Source organism: Miniopterus schreibersii (assembly GCF_964146895.1).
Source record: "Miniopterus schreibersii genome assembly, chromosome: 1".
Classification (NCBI taxonomy): Eukaryota; Metazoa; Chordata; class Mammalia; order Chiroptera; family Miniopteridae; genus Miniopterus; species Miniopterus schreibersii.
This window is the reverse complement of record NC_138101.1, coordinates 148,994,034-149,002,748: the sequence shown is the minus strand read 5'-3', so window position 1 is coordinate 149,002,748 and position 8,715 is coordinate 148,994,034.

The following is an 8,715-nucleotide window of genomic DNA, read 5'->3' as shown; positions in this document are numbered from 1 at the left end:
TTAACTGTTGCCCTTTGTTAGTCAACAAGATTATTTCTAATGTTGCAATATTATAAATATTGAAATAAGTGTGCTGTGACCATCCTTATAGAAAAATCTGTTTTTAGTTCTGAGTGTTTCTTTAGGGTTGATTTTTGGAATTGAAATCACTGGGTAGAGGCTTATTTGCCTTATAAGGTGTATTCTTATAAAGAAAAGAGGCAGACTACAAAGTGAAACCATGTACCCATCACTCAGCTTCAACAATGATCAACTCATGGGCATCTCACTTCTCTTCCACCACTAACCCCCACCCCCTCATCCAGGGCATTTTGAAGCAGATCCCAGGCATCGGGCCATTCCATCCTAGAATTCATCCTTGACTTCTTTCTCTGGTCCCATACAGCTAATCCATCAGCACTTCCCACTGGTTTTATGTCCAGAATAAACCTTGACTGCGTCCACTCCTCTCCATCTCCATGGGTGTCATTCTAGTCTGGGCCACTCCAATAATCTCCTAATTGGTTTTCCTGCTCCTACTCTTGCCTACTTATCCAAAGGTAAACGTTTAATACTTCTAATAACTATTTTAAGGCTATTTCCTATAAAACTCATAATAAATTAATCTTGTCTAATTCTTTAAATTTTTTTAAATTTCTTTAAATATGTTGAGCATATTCTTTTTTTATAAGGGTTGCAAAATGTGTCCAACATGTTTCAAAGAGGCCATTTTAGGTGCAACAACAATAATCTCTTGATAGAGAGATGGGAGAATATTTATAATTATATATATCTAGATTATGAAAACAAATATATTGCTGAAATCAGTCACTATATGATGTCTAAAATTAGTACATCTGGAGGTCTTCTAAAAATATATAAGCAATATATAATAATATATAATATGTAATTATATATATATATATATATCTAGATTATGAAAACAAAGAGATGGAAATATATTGCTAAAATCAGTCACTAAGTGATACCTAAAATTGGCATATCTTACACTGGCTGGTGTGGTTCAGCGGTTAGAGCATTGGCCCATGGACCAAAGGGTCTCAGGGTTTGATTCCCGGTCAAGGGCACATACCTGGGATGCAGGTTTGATCCTCGACCCTGGTTGGGGCATGCAAGAGGCAACCAATTGATGTGTCTATCTCACATTGATGTTTCTCTCTCACATTGATGTTTCTCTCTCTCTCCCCTCTCTCCCTTCCACTCTCTAAAAATCAGTGAAAAAAATATCCTTAGGTCAGGATTAAAAATAAATAAATAGATAAATAAATAAAATTGGCATACTTGGAGGTCTTTAAAAAATCATATATATGATAAACTATATATATATATAAACATACATACATACATATATATGTATGTAAGCAACACTTCCAGTATCTCTGGATCTCCAGTCTGTAGGGCTGCCAACTCTATGCAGACTGCCTTGAGCTTCATGAGGGTGCAGTGGGGGCCCCATGGCTGTTTCACGCGCCTCTCACCTCCTGCACACACCTACTTCCCAGGAAAGCCCACACTAAGCCCATGCTTGGAAGAATAAGAGTTGATTTTTTGTGGGGCAAACCTTTATGGATTGTTAGGTAAAATGTTTCTAATGCTTGATGTGACCAATGCCATCTTAAGCACGTAGCTCTCAGTGACCGCCAGTTCACCCCGGGAGAGATGGGTCACCCTGGGAGAGGTGGACTTGTATCATCTGAAAAGAATGTTCTTACACAGAAAAGTAGGCTCATTAAGTTGTTCACTGCTTTGAAATATACAGTGTTTAACAAAAACATGCCACTTGGCTACAAGCCACCTGTGTTCCTGGAGGCTATATATATCAAGCTCCCAGCCCCTTTCTGGTGTGGAGCTCCACAGTCTTGCTGTCATTTGGGACTCTGCTTCTGTCCATATATTCCCCTATTCAACTCTTTGTTTGATTCTGGGGTTTTCAGCCTGGGGAACTCAGGAGAAGGGCAAATCAATGCGGGAACAGGTGGCAGTGACTTAAGGACTCTGTAGAGAGAGTGAAGGGGGTGCTGTTAGCTTGCTCTAATAACAGGGACCAATATATCATATCCGTTCTATGTTTCCTGTGAGATTTCACCCACAGTGCCACAGCTGGACAATATCATCCACCTATGTGTTCCTCTTCGGCTGCAGGTTGCCTTTCTGTGATTTATGTCTCCATCAAAGCTACACTTGATATTCATTTGAATTAGTTTTCATTGATGTCAGAATATCTAGGGTGGGACCACACTACTCTGATTTATTCCAGGTTCCGCCCTCTCCCAGAATGGCTTTGGAAATAAGCAAGCAGCGTTTTTATCCCACAGCTGGGAAAGAAACTGGTTCATAGGGAAATTAAGGACTTATCCAAGATCAGAAATCAGAGGGAATGGCAGATAACTTTATAACATTCCCCTATAAGCAGAAATGATTCATTTTGACAACTGCACTGTTTTAAAATCAATGTATTTGAAAGTTTTAAAATTTAAATTGGGGCTGACTTTTAGTAAAGTCCTCAAATTTATCTTCATTATGTCCAGTCTTCCATTTCTGTGTTTTTTTTCCCCCTTCCTTCTCTCTTTTTTCCATCTCTGCCTATCTGTGGTTTCTACCAAGTATCTCTTATCAAAACCTGGTCTACAATAGTGTAGTGAGGGACTGGGGAGGGAGATGGGGGCGAGGTGGAAGGGGTCAATGGGGAGAAAAAGGGACATCTGTAATATTTCAAACAATAAAAAAAAACCTGGTCTAAGCGAAGAAGCTGAATCTATACCTTCATACAAGAGAAGTAAATAGTCAATAATGTTTAAGGTATTACTTTTCCCTAAAAATGATGAATAAGTGAATTTCTAATTATGGAATTTTGAAACTCCCAAAACTGGGATAGACTTGGTTAGAGAACCAAGGTAAAGAGTGGGGAAAGAAGTTTGGAAAAAAATCATTATTTTTTGGCTCCTGTAACACATTTAAGTTCTATTTATTTCTCCTTTTGGGGGAATGTGCCTTGCAGTGACTAGTAGGGTACACCAGGCAGAGCACATCAGGAATAGTTATCCTACTTGCTCACACTTACATATATCTTTTAAATAGACTATTTTTTAGAGCAGTTTTGGGTTCAGAGCAAAAATGAAGGAGAAGTATTGAGAGTTTCCATGTATCCCCTAACAGTCCCCATGCACAACCTCCCCTATCAATATCCCAAACCAGAATGGGACATTTGTTACAACTGAACCTACACTGACACATCATAAGCCCTTGAAGTTCATAGTTTACATTAGCATTCGCTCTTGGTGTTGTATATTCTATGCATTTGGACAAATGTAATATGACATGTATCCTTCATTATAATATCACATAGAATCATTTTATTGCCCTAAAAATCCTTTGAGCTCCACCTATTCACCCCTCTCACCCCGGAACCCTTTGCAATCACTCATCTTTAACTGTCTCCATAGTGTTATCTTTTCCAGAATGTCATATAGTTGGAATCATACAGTATGTAGCCTTTTCAAATTGGCTACTGTCACCTGGTAATAACATTTAAGGTTCATTCATGTCTTTTCATGGCTTGACAGCCATTTGTTTTTAGTGACAAATAATATTCTATTATTCTAGATATACCACTGTTTATTCATTCATCCTAATGAAGGACATTTGGTTGCTTCTAAGTTTTGGCAATTAAGAATAAAGCTCCTATAAACATCCAATGTGCAAGTTTTTGTGTGGAATAAGTTTTCAAGTAGGGTGTGATTGTTGGATTATATGGGAAAAAGCATGTTCAGTTTTATAAGAAACTGCCAAACTGTCTTCCAAAGCGCTGCAACATTTTGAATTCCCACCAGTAATGAATAAGAGTTCCTGTTGCTCCACATCCTTGTCAGCATTTGGTGGTGTCAGTGCTTTAGATTTTGGCCATTCTAATAGGTGTGTAATGGTATCTCATTGATATTTTACCTTACAATTACCTAATAACATATGATGTGGAGCATCTTTTTATGTGCTTATTAGCCATCTGTATATCTTTGGTGAGATGTCTGTTCAGGACTTTTGCTTATTTTTAAATTGGGAGTACCTTTTCGTACTGTGGATGTTTAAGAGTTTTGCAGATATATTTTCACATTCTATGGCTTGTCTTTTCATTCTCTTGAGACTCATGCTTCTATGTATGAAAAATACATGTTCATTTACTTCCTGGTTCCTGAGAAGCAGCCAACAAAGCTGAGGTGATAAGAAAAGAACATTATGTTCTGGTATCCATGGGGTATGCAGATATTAATATGCAGTTTATTTCTTCTCTGTTTTCAGCTGCTGCATTCCATACATCTCATCACTAGCAGCTTATATGGACGGACAAAGGAATGGAGTATGCGGCCTCTGGGGTGAAGGTTACCTCTAGGGATTTCTGTTATATATTCCTTGGAATTCAGGACGTTATTGCTTTTGGAAGTTTCAGATTCCAAATCTGTGTATTTGTATTGGCTCCAAGGCCAGCCCTGTTTCACAGGGCTAGTTATCAATACAGTGAATTAATTCCTCCAGTATGTAGTGCTCATGTTGTGGTTTTAATTTGCATTTCCCTGATAACTATTTAATGAAATTTAAATATTTTGTACATTTTACAAATGTGTTGTTCTCTTATTATTGAGTTGTAGGGGTTCATAACATATTTTACTATAAGTTCTATGTCATAAGTATGTATCTCAACCATTTCTCCTTTTGCCTTTGAATTTTCTTAACTGTCGATAAACAAAATTTTAAATTATGATGTTCAATTTATCATTTTTTTTCTTTTATGATTAGTGCTTTTGTTTTCCCTGTCTAAAAAAATCTTTGCCTACTGAAAGTTCACAAAAGTATTCCTTTATATTTTTGTCTAAAAATTTAAAATTTTTATTTTTACATAGCTCCTTTTTGAGTTAAGTTTTTTTGCGTGGTGTGAGATAAAGTCCAAGGCTCATTTTTATCCATGTAGCTGTCACTTTTTCAGCATCATTTATTGGCAAGACTATCCTTTCTTCATTGACTTACCTTGGCACCTCTATCAAAAATCAATGACTCATATACATGTGGACCTACTTCTGAACTCTCTTGTTTATTTAATTATAGTGTATATCCGGTCTTGATTATTTAATTATAGTGTACATCCTTTAACTTTGAGATTTCTGTTTAAAAATTATTTGGGAAACTTCTGATTTGTCTAAGATTGTGTAGCCCCATTACACTCAGGTCTTTCTCCTTACAACTAAAAATCCCTGGACATAATACAACCGTGAACATAGGAAGTCTCTGAAAGGCAGAAGAAAGAAGATGGGCTCCCTAGAGACCGCAGGACTTAAGGAGGAATAAGGTGGTAAGTTTCTGAATTTCCCTATAGACTCTCATATATCTTGAATAGGGAGCTCAAGAACCTCCAACTCAGAACCACCAACAGGCACAGACAAAAAAATCTCCACCCCCCAACCCCACCCAAAACAGAAAACAACTCTATTCCCCCTTGTCAAAGAATGGGAAAAAGGGTGGCCAAAGAACAAAAAATATTTTTGGTAATACCCACCCTACTTTGTCCAAGCACCAACAGAAAACCCACAGTTCCCTCTCCTACCCCACAAAAACAGACTGTTTTCCAATTTTCTAGGCTGTCAACAAGGCTGAGCGGGAAGCTGATCTTCCATTCCCTGTCCAATGGAAGTCAACAGTGCTCTGATTTCCACAACAGGGTAGTGTCTCTAGAATCCAGTGGTGAGCTGAGTCTTCATGCCCATACAGAAGCAACAAAAAGTAAGGAGGCAATGCCAGGTGGTGCTCGTTACCACTAGGTTGAAAGGAGAGAGAGACAAATCCACAGTTCTAGTTGAGGATTTTAATACCTCACTCTTAGCAATTAATAGAATTACTATGTAGAAAACTGCTTTGGCTATTCTAGGTTCTTTGTATTTTCCCTGTAAATTTTGAATCAGTTTTTCAATTTCTGAATAATAGCCTACAGGATTTTAATTGGGATTATGTTTATAGGTTGCAGATTTATAGGCCAATATAGGAAGAATTGACTTCTTAATATTGAATCTTTCAATCTAGCATAATCTTTCCATTTATTTAAGTCTTTAATTTCTTTTAGCTATATTTTATAATTTTTAGTGTGAAGGTCTTGCATATATTTTATTAAGTTTATTTTATATTTTTGATGGTATTTTAAATGATATCCTTATTAAATGAAAATATATCTGGTCTTCAAGATGTTTTTGCTGGATATAGAATTTCAGGCTGACAATTTGTTTGTTTGTTTTAACACTCTAAGGATATTGTTCCATATATTTCTTGCCTCTGTTATTTCTGATGAGAGGTCAGCATTCATAAGTGTTATTGTTCCCCTGTGTATAATGTCATTTTTTGGTCTTCTTTCAGGATTTTCTCTTTATCTTTGGTTTTCAGCAGTATCAGCATAGTTTTCTTTCTTTCTTTCTTTCTTTCTTTTTTTAAATATATCTTTTATTGATTTCAGAGAGAGGAAGGGAGAGGGAGAGAGAGAGATAGAAACATCAATGATGAGAGAGTCATTGATCGGCTGCAGCCCGCAACCCAGGCATGTGCCCTGACTGGGAATCGAACCCTGATTGCCTGGATCCTAGGTTGACGCTTAACCACTGAGCCATGCCCGGCCGGGCATTGTTCTTCATATTTATTCTTCTTAGGGTTTGCTGAGCACTTGCAATCTGTAAATATAACTATCTCCAAAATAAGGAAATTTTGGTCACTATTATTAAAAAATTGTATAATCTCTCCTCTCTTTCTTCTCTTCTATAACTTCAAATACATGTATGTTAGACCTTTTGATATGGTTCCATAAGTCCTTTAGGCTCTGTAAGTTTCTTTCAGTCTTTTTTCTTTGCATTCTTCTTATTGGATAATTTCTATTGGTTGATATTCAAATTTCCTGACTCTTTTCTCTATCTTCTCAATTCTACTATTAAGCTCATCCAGTACATTTTAAAATTTCAAATATTATATTTGTCAATCCTAGTATTACTCATTGGTTCTTTTTTATAATTCCTATTTCTCTGCCTTTTCATTCATTATGGGCATATTTTCATTTGCTTCAATGATCAGAATTATAATACCTGGTTTAAAAATTCTTGTATGTTAATTCTAACATCTAGATCATCTTGGGGTTTGTCTCTATTGATTGTCTTGATTCCTGAAAGTTGCTTGTATGTTTTCATTTCTTTGTATATTGAGAATTTTGGATTGTATCTTGAACATTGTAAATGTTAAGTTGTGAAGACTTTTGATTTTGTTGTATTTCTCCAAAGGGAGTTGTGGTTTTGTTTGGTTTGGTTTAATAGGCAATTAACTTTGTTGGATCCAAACTACAGACACTGTATCTTGGGCAGTAGTTCAAATTACAGTTCAATTCTCATATCCTTACCTGGGTTGGTTGCAGTCTGTCCAAGGGTTGGGATGAGTATGTACACAAAATTTATGACCCCCCTCTCTTGTACTTCTCCTTTGGGGATTCTACCCTCACTTTTCAGCAGTTGTGTTGCCCCAGACTTTGTACTCTATTTCTCTAGTGCAGAAAGACCATGAGTTTTCTCACAGCTTTATTCACCCTTCACAGTGCTGGCTGCAGCTTGTCTTTAGACTTAAAGCCATTAGAAATGGGATACTCACCCTGTGCCATTTCCTTCCTTTAGATGATAGCTTCTCTCCAAAATTTACCTGCTTTTGTTCACACTCCAAAATTCTCAACATAATTTTATTATTGTTCTTGTTTGTTTTGTTTTTATATTTTTTCAGGGTTTACTGTTATTATCAGTGGAAGGGTTAGTCAAGTAGGAGCCTACTCAGCCAAACTAAAACTAGACTACCCAATAATATTGTTTAAAATTTTTTTAAAAAAATCCTCACCCGAGGATATATTTCCATTGATTAGAGATAGAGGAAGAGAGAGAGAGTGTGAGAGAGTGAGAGTGAGAGAGAGAAACATCAATGTGAGAGCAAAATATCAGTTGGCTATCTCTTGTATGTGCCCTGACTAGAAATAGAACCCACAACCTTTTTGGTGTATGGGACGATGCTCTGAAACGTTTTTTTAAAAAATCTATTCTATAAATATTTTCCTAGCACATAGAATTATAATGGATTTTTAATAATGACCTTGTGTCCTGTGTCCTTGCTGAATTTATAGCTCTAGTCATTTTTTTTTGTACATCCTTAGTGTACTTTATGTGCATGATAATTTTGTCTGTGGCACTTTTACTTCTCCCTCTCCAATTTGTACATCTGTATCCTTCATTCCTTTTTCTCACCTGATAACACTATGGGATGACTTCCACTACAGTGTTGACTATAAGTGGTGGGACCAGATATTCTTCCCTTGTCCAGATTGAAAGGTGACAACATTTGTTATTTCACTATTAAAGGTGATATTAGTGTAGGTTTTTCATAGATGACCTTCATCAGGACATTCTCTTTATTTCCTAGTTTGCTGAACGCTTTTAATTATAATTATAATTTGGTATTAAATTTCGTCAAATGCATTTTCTGCATCTCTTGAGATGATCATATGGGGATTCTCTTTTAATCTGATAATATGGTGAGTTACATTGATTTTTAAAAAAATATGTTTTTATTGATTTCAGAGAGAGGAAGGGAGAGGGAGAGAGAGAAGCATCAATGATAAGAGAGAGTCATTAATCAGCTGCCTCCTACACATGCCCCCTGGGGATC